The 14,798-nt window shown below is 59.4% G+C and overlaps 1 long non-coding RNA gene across 1 annotated transcript; it reads right to left on the bottom strand.

Moving 5' to 3' along the window:
- Positions 1–11,923: 11,923 nt before the first annotated feature.
- On the bottom strand, positions 11,924–14,527 carry LOC147362338 (uncharacterized). The gene is made up of 3 exons (XR_015135707.1): positions 14,099–14,527; positions 13,406–13,562; positions 11,924–12,289 (listed from the first exon to the last, which is right to left on the bottom strand). It is a non-coding gene; the product is annotated as an uncharacterized LOC147362338 (long non-coding RNA).
- Between the last annotated feature and the right edge of the window lie 271 nt (positions 14,528–14,798).

Raw genomic sequence — 14,798 nt, forward strand, 5'->3', positions numbered from 1 at the left:
AGGTGACACCAGGCTTCAGAACAGAGCGGGGTGGGGAGGGTGGCTGGCTGGCAGGGAGGTGAAATACGGGGGCATGGGGTACCTGACTGCCTGGAGAGATGATGTCACCCGTGGGGACCACCTAGCCCGGGGCCCTCCAGGGATCTGAAAGACGGCCGGCGGGTGAGAGCTTCTGGGGTCCTCCCTGGGGTCTCCTGGGGGCCCCTGGCCTCCTGGCCCATCTCCTAGGTCAAGAGGGCAGAGGCTGCCCCCCCGGGCTTACAAACTAATGCCGATGGCTCATGCTGTGCTTAGGAAAGTGGTGTGTGCTCATCCTCAAAATTTGACAAATGTAGAAAAACAAACTTCACTTCACCCTCCCAGTGCCCTGAATTCCTCTAACTGAAGATGCCATGTTGGTGTAGCTCCGTCCAGACTTTGTTCACTGTGGCTCGTGTGTCTGGGGGCTGTCGCAACCATACACAACTGCTTCGTGACCTGCTTCTTCTCTTTGGTGTCACAGCCTGGCCGTTTCCTGGGCCACGAAGTCTCCTTTCTGAGTTGTGTCTGCTGATGGCCTTATCTGAGGTCTGACTGGCCAATCAAGCCCCTCCCGTTGTTTGTACTGGGCTCCTGGTGGGTGTCAGCTCCCGGCAGAATCGACAGGGTCCAGTCTGGGCAGGAGGGGGCCGCTCGCCAGGCTGGCAGGGCCACACTGGCACGGCTGCCCCTCCCTGTACGTCTCTGAGTCCAGGACCCACTGGGGAAGGGTCAGCCTCTTCCTTCTCCAGGGGCACCTCCCTGACTGAGGGACCAACCCTGTGCAGACTTCCTCTCCTTTTCTAGAAGGTTCCCATACCAAGGCTACTCCCATCCCCAGCTATTAATATAATCTTCTTGTCTCTGATGGGGCTCTGAGCACCGTCTGGGGGCTCGCACCCACTCCCAGCTCTCTCCTCCCCCACCGGGGGTCCCTGGCTTGGTCCCGCGGAGTTTCTCCACCTTCAGTCCTGGGACTGCTGTCCTCAGAGGCTCCTGGGTGCTCTGCACAAGCATGTAACTGTGAGTTGTGCCAGTGTGGTGGCTCGGGCCTGGAGGTGGGTGAACATGGTTGTCGGCTTGGGGAGGATCTCGGTTGGTGAGGGGCGGGTGCTGAGAGGAAGCAAGGCTTCTCTCTCTGGGAGCAACTGGGTGGACTCCTCCCGGTCAGAGGAGGTTCGCATCTGGGGTTAGACTTTGGGTTTGGGCAGCTTTCAGCCACGGTCTCCGGAGGACACAGAGATGGAAGGGGCGCCCTGGGGACCAGCTGGGGAGCGGGCAGGAGGTGGGTCCAAACCAAGAAGGGTGGGGGTGCAGAACCATGAGGCAGCCCAGGACCGAGCTGCTGCCGCTCCTCCGGGTCACCCGTCCATGCGACGCCGTCACTGAGATGGCCCTCACCTTTCCACGTTTCCCCACCTCCTGCCATCCTGAGTCCCATGGAGTTTTCCCCTGCTGGCTCCCAGCCCCTCCTCCAGCCCAGACATACGAGCATACGGCCTCCCTGCTGGCTGATGAGCTGGGGCCTGCAGTGGGTCTGGGAGCCCGTGCAACCCCTCACCCATCCCGCGGGCCTGCGCCGTCCACCCCTCATCTGGCCGTGCATCTTGTCCATCTGGCGCTTTGTGCGTGGGCTGGAGGCGGCCGGTGGGTGGGCAGGCGCCCCACGAGGGTCTAGGCCAATGGGAGCCCCCTCCCCAAGAGGCCCGGCCGGCCCACCTCCTGGCATGTCCTTTAACAAACACTCTGAAGGATTTTTTTCAATGGAACTGTCTCCTAGCTTCCCCCAGTCGCTGGCGATGAGATGAGAGGGGTTAATGTTCACGAGGTTGGGGTCAGGGGGCAGCTGTGGGGGTGGGGGAGCCCAGGCAGCCTTAAGGGGCTGGACGAGGCTGCCTCCTTCCTCCTGCACCCTTCCGTCCTGGGTCCAGCTTCACCATCCCGGGGCTGTCCGGAACAGGGGGACAGAGACCCAGGGCAGTGGCTGAGAGACGGGGGGCCACCGCGGAGCCCACGGGCTCACCACCTGTGTCTTCAGGAAGGGAGCAGCTTCAAGCCAGGAAAATGCAGATTTCCATGTGGACTGCTTTCCCGATTGGGCTTCAAGGAATCTGCTACTTGCTGTTTTCTGGTTTTAATCTTGGCCCATCAGTCATCAACCAGCTTGTGATTCCAGCTGATATGTTTAATTAAATGATGGATTCAGACTTTTAGATCAGTCTCTTACTGACTTTGTAAACAGCGTTGGAAACCTAAGAAGACATGAGTCGCCCTGTTTCTTAGTTTACTATGTTTTTTATTTTTTCTTCATTTTATTTATTCATTTTTGGCCACATGATGCACAGCATGTGGGATCTTAGTTCCCTGAACAGGGATCGAACCCTTGCCTCCTGCATTGAAAGCACAGTCTTAACTACAGGACCATCTGGGAAGTCCCTGCTGTGATTTTTAGATACATGATGGTTTATGCTTTGGGGAATTTTTCTTTGTTATGTCCCAAAACCAAAGTTATGAACGAGGAGATAAAATATTAAGGCTGTAAGTGGAGTTTAAATGTTTGAGGGAATTTCTTAGAGTTGTAAAAGTTTCTTAACATTTTTCTTAGAATTTGCTAAGCTCCATAATAGAATCATATTTGTAAACTGAATTTACAACTTAGCAAACAGCTGGAGTTTTGGTTAATTGAATATTTGAAAAACCAAATTACACTGAATCATCTTTTCTATGGAAAAAAAAGCATTCAAGAGCACAGAATAAATCAAATTTTTGTTGCCCAGCTTCACTCTCAGGCTATTCCTTCCTCTGAGTGTCCTCTGTGTGTGAGGTGGCAGATGTCCCCCCCACAGCTGTGGGCTGAATCATGTGCCCCCAAAACAGAGGGCCACCTCCTACCCTCGGCACCTGTGAATGGAACCGTATTGAGAAACGGGGTCTTTGCAGGCGCGACCGTGTTGAGAGGAGGCAGGTGGGGTGGGCCCTGACTAGTGTCCTTCAGAGATGAGGGAACCTCGGACCTGGGGACGTAGGGAGACCAGTGGGAAGATGGTTCTGGCGTCTACAAGCCATGGGGGGCCAGGGACTGGGAACCCCACCAGAAACTCAGGAGAGGCCTGGAGCGTAGCATTCCGTCCCGAGGACTCGGGCATGTCAGGCCTGTGGCTTCCAGGGCTGGGGGGGGCACGTGCGTGCGTGCATGTGTGTGTGTGTGTGTGTGCGTGTGCATGCGCGTGTGTGTGCGTGCATGCGTGTGCACGTGTGTGCGTGTGTTACTGTGCACGTGTGCGCGCGTGCGTGTGTGTACGTGTGTGTGTCCTCAGGGCCCTGCTCACCCCGGGAAGCAGGGAGAAGTGAGTCAGCTGGGAGCGGGGTTGGGCCCCGGGCACCTCCAGGGGCCTCTGACTTTCCCCCACCTGGTGCCCGCCTCCCTGCCCCTGCTTTGGCCACGTGGCCTGGGTGGACATCTGCAACCTCACCTCCTGCCCACCGGTGCCCTCGACTCCTCTGTCCCCTTGTTACAGGCAAAGGGGGTGGGAAGCAGGCCCCTGGCCACCCCCTCTTTCCCCAAAGGCCCCAGCAGCCCTGCCCAGCCCTCCCAAATCCGCCAATATTAGAAAGGATTTGTGTCCCCGATAAATAATGCAAAGTTAAATTACATCCGCTCCGGCTTAAATTTTCATATTCCTACGTCTCATCTCCATAAAGAAATTCTCCTTGCTGGCCTCGCAGGGTGGTCTCTGCCAGCTGCCAGGGCTCCTAATGAAATTGCTCCTCCAGGCTGGGTGCCCAAGGGGCGTGGGGGCAGCCCGCCTGCTGGGGGAAAAGGTAAAAGGCCAGAGTTCAAATTATTTATCTCCCTAATAACCAAGCAGATCGCGTGCCTTCTGTGGTGGAGGCCAGAGCTGCACGCGGGGCGGGTTGGGCGTGATATATGAGGGGGCGGAAGGGGGAGGGCGTGGCATCCTTCCACGGCAGTGACCCCACCACAAGGGCACAGCAAGGACGCGCCTTTTCAGCATCCCCAGAGCCAGGGGGACCCACTTTCGGTGGGGGGAGGAGAGGTGGGGTCAGCCCGCCCCTTCCAGGGCCCAGCACATAAGCACTGACCCCGTGTGCCCTTCGTAAAGGGTGGGGTCGGGGTGAGGGCTGGGTTTTGCAGACCTTGTATGGTTTTCCCCAGCGTGGGACACAGTGGGTTCTTTGAGGCGTTGGGTTTACAATGTCACCCAGGGGCCTTGAAGGGGCTCAGGGAGGAGGGATGGCCTGGGCCTGCCTCGAGGGGCCAGGGGTCGAGGCAGTATGGACTGGAACCCCAGGCAGGGCCAGAGAGGCCCAAATGGTTGGCGTCCATGGGAGCCAACCCTTGTGTGGCCTGAGTGCGGGGAGGAAGTGGCTGAACAGACGGTCGGACAGCTTCGGAGACCCTAAAACAGCAGGACAAAGATCTGCAGCTGGGTCTTGAATCCCTTGTTACAATTAAAAACAACGGTGCCACACAGAACCCATTATGCAGAGTGAAGTGAGTCAGAAAGAGAAAAATGCCGTACTCTAACGCATATATACGGAATCTAGGGAAATGGTACGAAGAATCTATGTACAGGGCAACAACGGAGAAACAGACAGAAAGAATAGACTTACGGACATGGCGGGGGGAGGAGAGGGTGCGATGCATGGAGAGAGTAACTGGGAATCTTACATTACTGCATGGAAAATGGGGAGCCAAGGGGATTTGCTGTGTGGCTCAGGAAATTCAAACAGGGGCTCTGTGTCAACCCAGAGGGGTGGGGTGGGGAGGGGGGTGGGAGGGAGGGTCAAAAGGGAGAGGAGAGATGTGTACCTATGGCTGATTCGTGCTAAGGTTTGACAGAAAACAGAAAAATTCTGTAAAGCAATTATCCTTCAATAAAGAATAAATTAATTAAAAAAAACGGGTGCCCCCTGTTCCCCTCAAGTGTCCTCTGCCTTCCCCACCTCCGAGGGATCAGGGTGGGTCAGGGGCTGCTCACCCAGCTGAGCCCCATATTCGCTCTACCCGGGTCTCACCCAGCTGAGCCCCATGTTCGCTCTACCTGGGTCCAGCACCTCTGGTGACCCCCTGCCCCCGGGGCCCCTGAAAGTCCCAAATGGCCAGGCAGCAGGCCCGGTCTTCAGCTTCCTCTCCGCCGGCCGCCCCCACACCTCACATTTATGGCCACTTAATCTGTGTGAGCCGCCGGCCCCCAATATATCTCCAAGTATTGATCAGCTTTAGGCTGATAGAAGTTCAAGCTCGTGGGGTCCCGCTCTTTGACCCCCAAATAGGGTATGAATTTCAATCGAATAGACTGGGATCTACACGTGGCTTCTCCCCGGGCTGGGAGCTGCGGGGAAAAAATCAATGAAGCGTGCTAATGACTCACGATTTATAGAACACCTGCCATTTTAATATCAGAATAAATGTTATACTGCGCAGGGAGGGGGACGCAGGGGGTCTCCAGGAAAATATTTCTTAGCCTTTTCTGCTGGAAAATGATGTGCGTGGAATTTTATGAAGTCAAATTTATGGACCTCATTTAGGCTTATAATTTAAAACTCCTTATGAGAAAGACATTAAGTAGAGTGCTGGGCGTGGGGGAGGCAGGGGCTGGACAAGTGGGTGGTCCCGGAGCTGTCGGGAGGGAGGCCCAGGGTGCGGCCCTGCGGGGTGGAGCAGCGGGTGGGGGGCCCGCTGGGAGGACCAAGTCTTCCCCTCTCCCAGGGGTCTCAGGACTCCGGAATGTAAGGCCTCGGGTGCCTGGTGAGCCCCCTTGCAGGCATCCGCACTTGCCCAGGAGAGTACACACGCTCTCATATATGCGACTTTGGGCCCATGCTGATACACGTGTACATGGCCACATCGTGGCCACTCATGTGCCTGGGAATGTGTGCCTGAACATACGTGCCCATGGTGCACACCCCCAGGTCCGCACACGTGAGCACCCAGGCACACGCACACCCCCTCAGCCTCCCCACCATCTCCTGCTTTAGAGCCGCTTCTCCATTTTCCCTGCTGGAGGGGCTCAAAGTCACCGGGGTCCCGGGCTGGGCAGAGGGCAAAGGGACACCCGGCACGCTGTCATTTGGATAAGCCCTGCTGGGTGACTGGGGGGCGTGCACTGTTTGGTATAAATGGGTCCTGATCAAGGGCAGAGCTTCACCCCCAGGGCTTAGACCACGGCCAGAGAATGTGCGCAGCCTGGCCAGCAGGCAGGGGCTACCCCTCATGTCTGCAGGGGGCCAGGGGGCCAGGGCCAGGGCCTCACAGGGTCTCTGGAGGACACTTGTCCCGTCCCAGCCAAGGAATCACCTACAGTGGTCTGTATGTCTGCAGGGGGCTGCTCATGGCAGAGGGAACCCCACCCGCTCTGGGCCTCAGTTTCCTAGCTGTAAGTGGAGAGGTGGGAGTCGGGCAGTCTGAGAGCCCTTGACTCCTGCCAGGGAGCACCAGGATCTCAGATCTCCGGGAGGCCTGGCCTGGGAAACGGGCATTTCCTGAGGGCGGATTAAGGCCGGAGGGGCAGGGATTAGCTTTTCTCCTAAGGCTGTTGTCTTCCCAGACAGGAGCCCTCGAGGTCAGGGGCTTTCCACTGAGAGCCGGGGAGGTGTTTCCAGGGGCAGGGGGGAGCAAATGGAACCGGGCAGGGGGGGTCGGGGAGCCCCTGCCCCATCCCCCACCCAGGCCTGCACCTTCCTGCCCGTTCCAGCTCCGGGCAGCTGTCACCTAAATCATGGACACCAGCCGTGGCCTGGGAGGTCCCCTCTGCCTCTCTGAGTCTCCCCGGAAGGACGGGGTGACAAGAGGCATATGTTACTTCCCTCCATAAACTCATGGGCCGCTGCCCACAGCGCCCGGCACCCGGGTGGGATGGGTGTATTTTACATTTTCAACTTTATTAAAGGAGCGAGTGTGGCTTGGGGATGTTGCCTTCTCTCCGTGGTCAATTCCACTCCTGGAGGCGATAAATCTCCCCGCCTGTGATTTGTGGCTCCGCACTCCCAATAAATTAAATCTTTCTTGATGAAAAGGTTGGTGCTCCCGGCTGTGCTTTAGGTCACAGTGTTTGTCCAGAGTTAGTGGCTGAGGAGGGGCGCCGGCCGGGCACCCCGCTCCCACCAGCCCCCTTCCCACCACCGGGAGCAGGGCCAGGAGATGGTGCGGGAGCCTGGGGCGCCAGGCAGGGAGGACGCGCCTGGTTGCGGTCCAGCTGGGTACCCACCCCTCCCCCCACCGCAAGGACTTGCTCCCAACTCATGGCCGATTCCTTCTGGTCCTCCACCCCAATGGACATGTTGGCTTTTGGTCAAAATTTTCTAGAAACCTCTGTAATAATAAAGGGCTTGTCCTTCTTGCCCTTCCCAGAGGCAAGGTTGCAGGTGGACAGGAGCCATGCTAGCAAAGCCCCTCGGAGTGCTTCCCGGCCCCGCACTGTCGTCAGCCTTAGGACTGTACCAGGTGTGACCCTCCGGGTGTCCCCTGTCGCTAGTGGGGCCATCGTGGGGAGTGGGATGGACAGAGGCCCTGGGATCAAACTGGGGGCTCCCGTGGCCTCCCTTGCCTGCTCTCCAAGCCTCATCTCTCATCTAAGGGATGAAGATACAGCCACTAGAGAGAAATGGCGTGGCCCTCGCAGGCAGGGAGCGTTCAGCCAGCTGACCTGCTATTATGTGAGGAAGGACTTGCGACTATTTCAGAACAGATAGGGCTGGATCGTGAATGCCAACCCTCCACACGGCGGCTTCCAGAACCATCGAGGAAAGTGATACCCCTGCCAGCTACTCTGGCCAAGATTGGAGGGGGCACCTAGGACGATGGCCCTGGGCAGAGGGAGGCCTGTGTCCTCTCGGACCAGGAGGGTGGAACTGGGCCTCGACCCCGGGAGGGTCCTTGTTGGCTGTGGTGCCCTCGGAGGGGGGGACGGCAACCTTGCCACGAACGAAATTCACCAACTCATCTAGGACTTTGAACCCCAGCCCCGGGATCCCTGGTCTAGTATGCTGCAAATCTGTGTCAGAAACCAAAATTAATGAGGTCTGAATTTTGGAAGAACAAGACTTATGGCCTTGGTGAAGAGCTGATCCCAGGGAAAGTGCTAAAGAAATTGCTGGGCCGCAGAACAGAATCCCTCAAAGCTGAGGGGATCGGAGTCGTCCGAGTCACCGGGGCAGAGGCGTTGGGTTTCGCTTCAGGTGCTCCACTGGGCCCACATTCCTGCCGGGCAGGGGCTTAGACGCTGGCACCTGTGACAAAGCCCTAACCCGGCCTCCAGCCTCGCCGCAGAGCCATTATGCTGATGAATGAATGTTTCCCAGGCGCTCAGGCCTTTTTGGCTGATTGCATTTGGACAGCCCGTTCCTCCAGCACCCCCTCGGAAGCTCGTCTATTTATTTTATTTAGTTTTGGGTTGGGAGGGGGTGGGGTGCCATCCCTGGGTCACTGGGAGTGGGGACGGGGAGGCCGGCAAGTCTCCACCCATCTGAACAATAGTGTCTCTGTTGAGCCCAGGGAGGAAAAGGAGGCAGGAAGTAGCCTGGGCATGGGTCAAGGGTCAAGAGGCCCTGGGGCCTCCTGCTTGGGGCCTCAGCCCCCTGCCCCGCAGAGCTGCCCTTGGGAGGGAGGTCAGTCCTCAGGGCCCTGGAACCCAGGCACCATGGGTCTGCCCCTGGCACGGCTGCCTCACTAGACAGCCTGGGCGAACTCAGGTGGGCAGGAAGTCTGGACCAGCTGCCCAGATAGCCTGTGGGGCCTCTTGACTGGGGCTTTTGGCTGCCCAGGGGCTGCCCAGAGTGGTGACCTGGAAAGGCCCCTCCCCTGGCTTCCACAAGGGTCTGTTCACACCTGTTACCTGGCTCCCAGGGGGCCCCAGGCCTGCCCTGCCCTCAGGGAGCTCTCACCGGGAGCAGGTGTGCCAGCCAGGGGCAGCCACTAGGTCCCTGAGGCCAAGAGATGAGAAGGGACTGGGCGGTCCCAGGGCTGGGCTTCTTTCCCGTCCTCCACCAGTGCTGGGGACAGCGACCCACCTCCCACACCCCGACTCCGCCCCACTCCACCCCGGGGACCCGGCTCCTTCTGAGTCTTCAGCCTCAGGACCTTTGCACCTGCTGTGTCTTCCGGCTACACACTTTCCACCAGCTCCCCGGTCCCCTTCCACATGGCTGACCCCACTTGGAACCACTGGAGGGTGGTCGAGGCCTTTGCTGGAGAGCTGGGTGCCCTTGGACCACAGTGGGAGTGTCCGAGGCCTGTGAGTGGATGAGGGACTGAGCAGGAGCCTGTGATGGGGTTCGGGACACAAACCCCAAAATATAGCACCTGGGCTTATGAATGTTAAAGCTGAAGGAGCTGGAGAAAACTGTGGAAGCAGGAGGGTCGTTCTGACCTTTCCCTACCTTCTTTTTTCCCTCATCTCCAAAGACCGGGCCCCCGAGTGGAATCCTAACTGGCAGGCCTTGCTAAGCTCCCCGTTTGCTCTGCTTGCCTGACACTCCTGCCCCTCCTGGTTCTCCCAGGACTGCCTGCCCCTCACACCCAGTCACCCCCAGGGCTCACTGCCTCTCTGGATGTTCACTTCCTCAGCAGGAAAACTTACACGAAATAGGTTGTTGGCTTTTCTCTGTTCAGCCATCTTTGTCATTTCACTGTTTAGATCCGGCCAGGGGTCCTAAGATGGACAGGAAACGCCCTTCTCCCCCGATTCCTGCGGCAGTGGGTGGGGGAGAGGGTGGGGTGGGGGTGGGGGGCTGGAGGAAGCGGGGCACAGATGCTTAGTCGGGATGCTCCTGCCCCGGGTGCAGGGAGGTGCTGTGGCTCAGTGTCCCTGATCCCTGGTAACAGATGCCACAGGCTGGATGGCGGAAAACAATGGGAACTGACTCTCTCCCAGTTCTAGGGGCCAGAAGTCCTAAAGGAAGGTGTGGGCGCAGCTGCGCTCCCTTCGGAGGCTCCCTCCTGCCTCTCCACCTGCTGCTGGCGGCTCCAGGTGTCTCTGGCTCGCGTCACTAAAGTCTCTGCTCCCCCTTCACACAGCTTCTCTGTGTCTCGAATCTCGCTCTGATTTTCTCCGATGAGGACAGCAGTCACTGGATGTTGGGCCACCCGCGCCCAGGACCACCTCAAGCTCCTGGGCTGATCACTTCTGCGAGGACCCTGGGTCTGCCGCTCTGGCTTCCATGTGCCTTCTGGAAGGGGATGTAGCTGTCCTCCCTGAGAGCGGGAACGCCAAACTCAGGGCTCACTACAAGGCCGCCTGCCCGCCTACGTGGACTCGGGACCCAGAGGAGTGCCCTGGGTCAGCTCCCTGTGCACCAGCTCACTCAGGGCTGAGCTGGTGATTTCTGCTCTCCCAAGGGAAGGATTTCGGGCTTCCCTGGTGGCTCAGCTGGTGAAGAATCCGCCCACAATGCCAGAGACCTGGGTTTGATCCCTGGGTCGGGAAGATCCCCTGGAGAAGGGAAAGGCTTCCCACTCCCGTATTCTGGCCTGGAGAATTTCATGGACTGTGTAGCCCATGGGGTCGCAAAGAATCAGACACGACCGAACGATTTTCACTTTCACTTTCAAGGGAAGGATTTCAGTGTCAAGGGTGTCTTTACTGACGTGTGTTTCCAAACATCCCTGGATGCCCCTGGGTCCAGCTGGCGGGAGGCTTCTCGACCAGTGAATATCCAGCTGTGCTTGAGCTGTTGAGGCATCTGTGTGGAGGGGGACGCACGATCTCATCCGCAGTGACGCCAGGGGGTGTGCTCCCCGCCTCCTGGGTCGTCAGAGGGGCTCAGGCAGACTCCGTCTGCAGGAGCCAGAGGGCCCTGCCCTGGCCGCATTCCTGGTTCTCACATGTGGGGTCTGGATGGGGGCCCGAAGCTGTGCTCAGGCCCCGCCCTCACCCACCACCACGGGAGGGACATCACATGCCCGGCCCAGCACTTCTGACCCCAGCTGGCCCACCATAACCCCTCGGCCAGTCTAGAGGCTGAAGCCCAGAGGGGCTGCGTGGTCAGCACTGGAGCAAGGCCAGTGATGCCTCCCTGTCGGTGTGGGCGCCCGCCCTCCAGCACCGCCAGCAGTACCAGTGTGGGGGTCCCCTTCCCACTCCCGAAAACCCCCCCGCACCTGGGGGCTTCTCAACTCCGTCACTATGACCACCGCCACCAGGCACAGCTTCCGGCCAGGCGGCCAGAGGCGGCCAGCACCGGGGTGTGGACGCCTCGGCCAAGCCTCCTGACAGTCAGCGCCCGGGGCCATCACCCCGGCGACTGGTGAGTAAACTGAGTCTCCCAGAGGGGAGGTCCTCAAGTTTCCAAGTAGCTTCAGGGTGGGGTTCCAGGGGGTTGGCCAAGCCCAAGGCTGTGACCAGCTCATGTCAAAGACATGCTGCCCCCTTGCTCGTCTTCATGCCCCGCAGCCCCGTGGGAGCCCCAGGGTGGCCAGTGCCTGCCTAGAGGCCCCCACCAGCCAAGCCTGTGCAGTGGGGGTGGCAGACAGGCTCCTGGGCATTGCCTGGGAGCAGATTCCAAGGGCCCCTTGAACACTGTGTGCACGAGGAGGGGGCCTTCCACAGCCCGGAGTGCACCCCCAGGGACCCCTCCTCTTGTCTGACCACCCAGTACCTGAGGGGCTGGGGTGGGTGCTGGGTAGGGTGGGGGCGGGTGGGGCGCTGAGCGGGGGTAGGTAGGGGTGTTAGACAGGAGTGGGTGGGGGTGCTGGGTGAGTGAGGGGCGGGTGGGAGAGCTGGACAGGGGTAGGTAGGACCGCTTGGCGGGGGCGGGTAGGGGAACTGGGCGGGGGCATGTGCAGATGCCATGTCCCATCAGGGGTGGCTCTGCCAAGAACCGTCAGTGCCAACCCCAAGTAGGGGGACTGTCCCCGGTTCCCAGGGTGGCATTAAATTGCACAGGATGGAAATCAGACTCCAGGCAGCCCACACCTGAGAAGGGACCTTCTTTGTCTGCTCTTGGGGGTAAATTCCGGCCTCCCAGCACCCCGACTGCAATTCTGTCCACTTAATTTGGCTTTTGTCTGGGTGGCCCCCAGAGGGGATTACCCAGGGGTCCTGTTACAAGGCCCCCATCTCAGCCACTAATGAGTTCTGGGGCGGGCGGCAGGGGCAAGCTTACGGCCTGTTTCCACATCGTCCTGGTAACCACGGGCGGCCGCCGCTCCCAGGGCAGGGAGGGCGGTCAGCCGGCAGGCCAAGGACGTTCCTGTGCTTGCGGGGCGGAAGGTCCGCACGCCGGGAGATGTGTCAAGTGGTGACAAGTGCTGTAAAAAAAAAAAACACAGGTGGGGTGAGTGTCCCCGGGACAGGAAGGAGGCCGCCCACGTGGAGGACAGAGGACAGAGGGAGGTGAGAGCCGGGAGGGCAGGTCAGAGACAGGCGACTAGATGAGGCTCTGCGGGGGGGTGGGCAGGCTTGAGTGGGCTGTACCTCATGGAAGAGGAAACTGAGGGTCAGAGCGGCTCAGAGGCAGTGCCCTGGGGTCCGTCCAGCTGACAGGAGTGGGGCTGGGTTCTGATCTTGATCCTGGGATTTCAACCTGCTTTCATGACCGCTTTGGCCTGAGTCCACCCTTCCGGTGGCCCCTGACCTGAGCAGGAAACCCCATCGCAGGTTCAGACACAGGACTCCCGAGGCAGTGGGTTCCCCGGGGAAGGCACACAGTGGGGTCTCAGCCCCTGCCCTCTGTGGCTGGCTGGCCTCTGCTGCCCCCTGGCTGCCACCTTGGCGGGGCCACGCGACCCCATCGTGTATTACCTGGAGGCTCCAACCAGCGCCCAACCTGGGATTTTGCAAACAGGTTCACCAAATTGTCAATTAAGTGAAAATCAATCCTGAGTCATTCATCACAGGCTGCTCGGGCGGCGCATGGGCCTCCATCGATCGGGGCCCCCGGGGAGCGATTGAGGCCAAGTGCAGCCCGCACCCGCTGCCTCAGGGCAGCCTCTGCGATCCATCATCCAGAATGGCCCTGCCCCCCACCTGGGGCTCAGGGCCTGCCTGGGGGATGGCCGAAATGGGCCCAGGGCCCTCTGCTCCAAACCCGGAGGCTTGTCTCCCCGTCAGCACCCCGAGCCTTGCCCCACCCCCCTACCCAGCCTTCCCTGGGGACCCAGCCCCTCCCCCCAGCACCACTGCTCCAGGAAGGCTCCCCTATCTCTCCCTGCTGGCCCCCGCAGCCCTGCCGTCTCCTTCTCCCAGCACCTGGGGACACTGGGGTCTCCTCCTTACGAGGGGCCATCAGGGACCAGGGGAAATATGCAGAGAAGACCGCATACCCCCAGCCTCAGCCTCCTGTTTCTAGCTGGCCTCCCTGCACTGGGCACCCTGACCTTGCCCCCTGACTATTGCCCTCCCTGCGGCAGGGGGCTAGGACTCGCCTTCAATGTGCTGAGCTGCGCTCCAGGCCCCCCTGTAGGGACAGAGTCCAGTGGGGTGCCCGCCTAGGGGCAAGTCCCTGGACAGCAGGCTGGGGTGCTTCTCATGACACCAGAGCTCCTGGATTGCCCCGTGGCTCCCTGAGCTCAGCCAGGAAATCTGCAGGTCCAGAAAAGCCTGAACCATAATTCCTTTATAATGCAGCACTCAGGCCATCATTTTATGTCAACAGGAAATAAAGCTCCTTCACCCCACCTGCAAACAGGCTGTCCCCAGCCTCCTCTCTCAGGAGCTGAGCCCAGATTTCTGGAGCCTCCCGGCAGGCACTTCAGGGCCTGAAGAGCTAGGACTGAGATCCTGTGCAGCCAACCCGTGGGGGCTGGGCATCCTGCCCTCTGAGTCAGTGGTGCCTCGCTTGACTGGAGGCCAAGCATGTGACCGGGATGCCCTGGCTGTCCCCACTGGGCAGAGGAGCACAGGTTGAGGAGAGCTCCCAGCCCTGCTTCCTGGGCTTAAGGTGGAAACCAGCAAGGGCTCACCACCACCCAGAGCCCCTCCTCACCTCCCCTCCTCCCTAGAGCACAGAAGTCCAGGCTGCATGTAGGGATCGTTCCAGGGGTTTTACAATTGTCCATACTGGTTGACATTCCAGTTGTACTTCTGGGGGTCAGTTCATAGCCAGTATCCCTGCCTACCTGGGTCAGACGTCCCAGCCCTCCTGGAGCTGAGGCAAGAGCAATCAGCCTAAGTAGGAGGAAGGTTCTCTGCTCAAAGGCAAGCTCAGAGCATTACTCATTCACTTATTCATTTAATCACCTAGAAATATTCATTAAACCATTGGAGGACTTTTGCTTCTAACTATGAAGGAGTAACGGGGACTGAAATGTCCTTCATGTGGGGAAAAAAAGAAAAACCGAGAGCAAAATATGTAAAATGTGTAAAACAATGGTTGTCCAACACTGGAAGGTAGGCATTGGCAGATAGTGATCCCCAAGAGAGGGGGAGCAAGCAAGGTGAAGGCTCAAGGACCAAGCACCACAGAGGTGAGGGCTGTGTGGAGAGTGGGGGAGCCCCAGAGGGCCGTGTGGAGAGTGGGGGAGCCCAGAGGGCCGTGTGGAGAGTGGGGGAGCCCCAGAGGGCCGTGTGGAGAGTGGGGGAGCCCCAGAGGGCCGTGTGGAGAGTGGGGGAGCCCCAGAGGGCTGTGTGGAGAGCGGGGAGCCCCAGAGGGCTGTGTGGAGAGTGGGGGGAGCCCCAGAGAGCTGCAAAGTGGCTCCTCGGGCCCCAGGGGAACTGATCAGCACATGGGCATAAGGAAAACACTCAACCCTGGGAAAGAGCCACGGGAAAGGAGCACGAAGAGTAATCCTCGGAACTCTCCCTGGGAGTGGTTTACAT

This window comes from Bos grunniens, chromosome 11 (assembly GCF_055505025.1).
Source record: "Bos grunniens cultivar Pamir isolate PY7600 chromosome 11, Bosgru_T2T1.0, whole genome shotgun sequence".
In the NCBI taxonomy this organism is placed as follows: domain Eukaryota; kingdom Metazoa; phylum Chordata; class Mammalia; order Artiodactyla; family Bovidae; genus Bos; species Bos grunniens.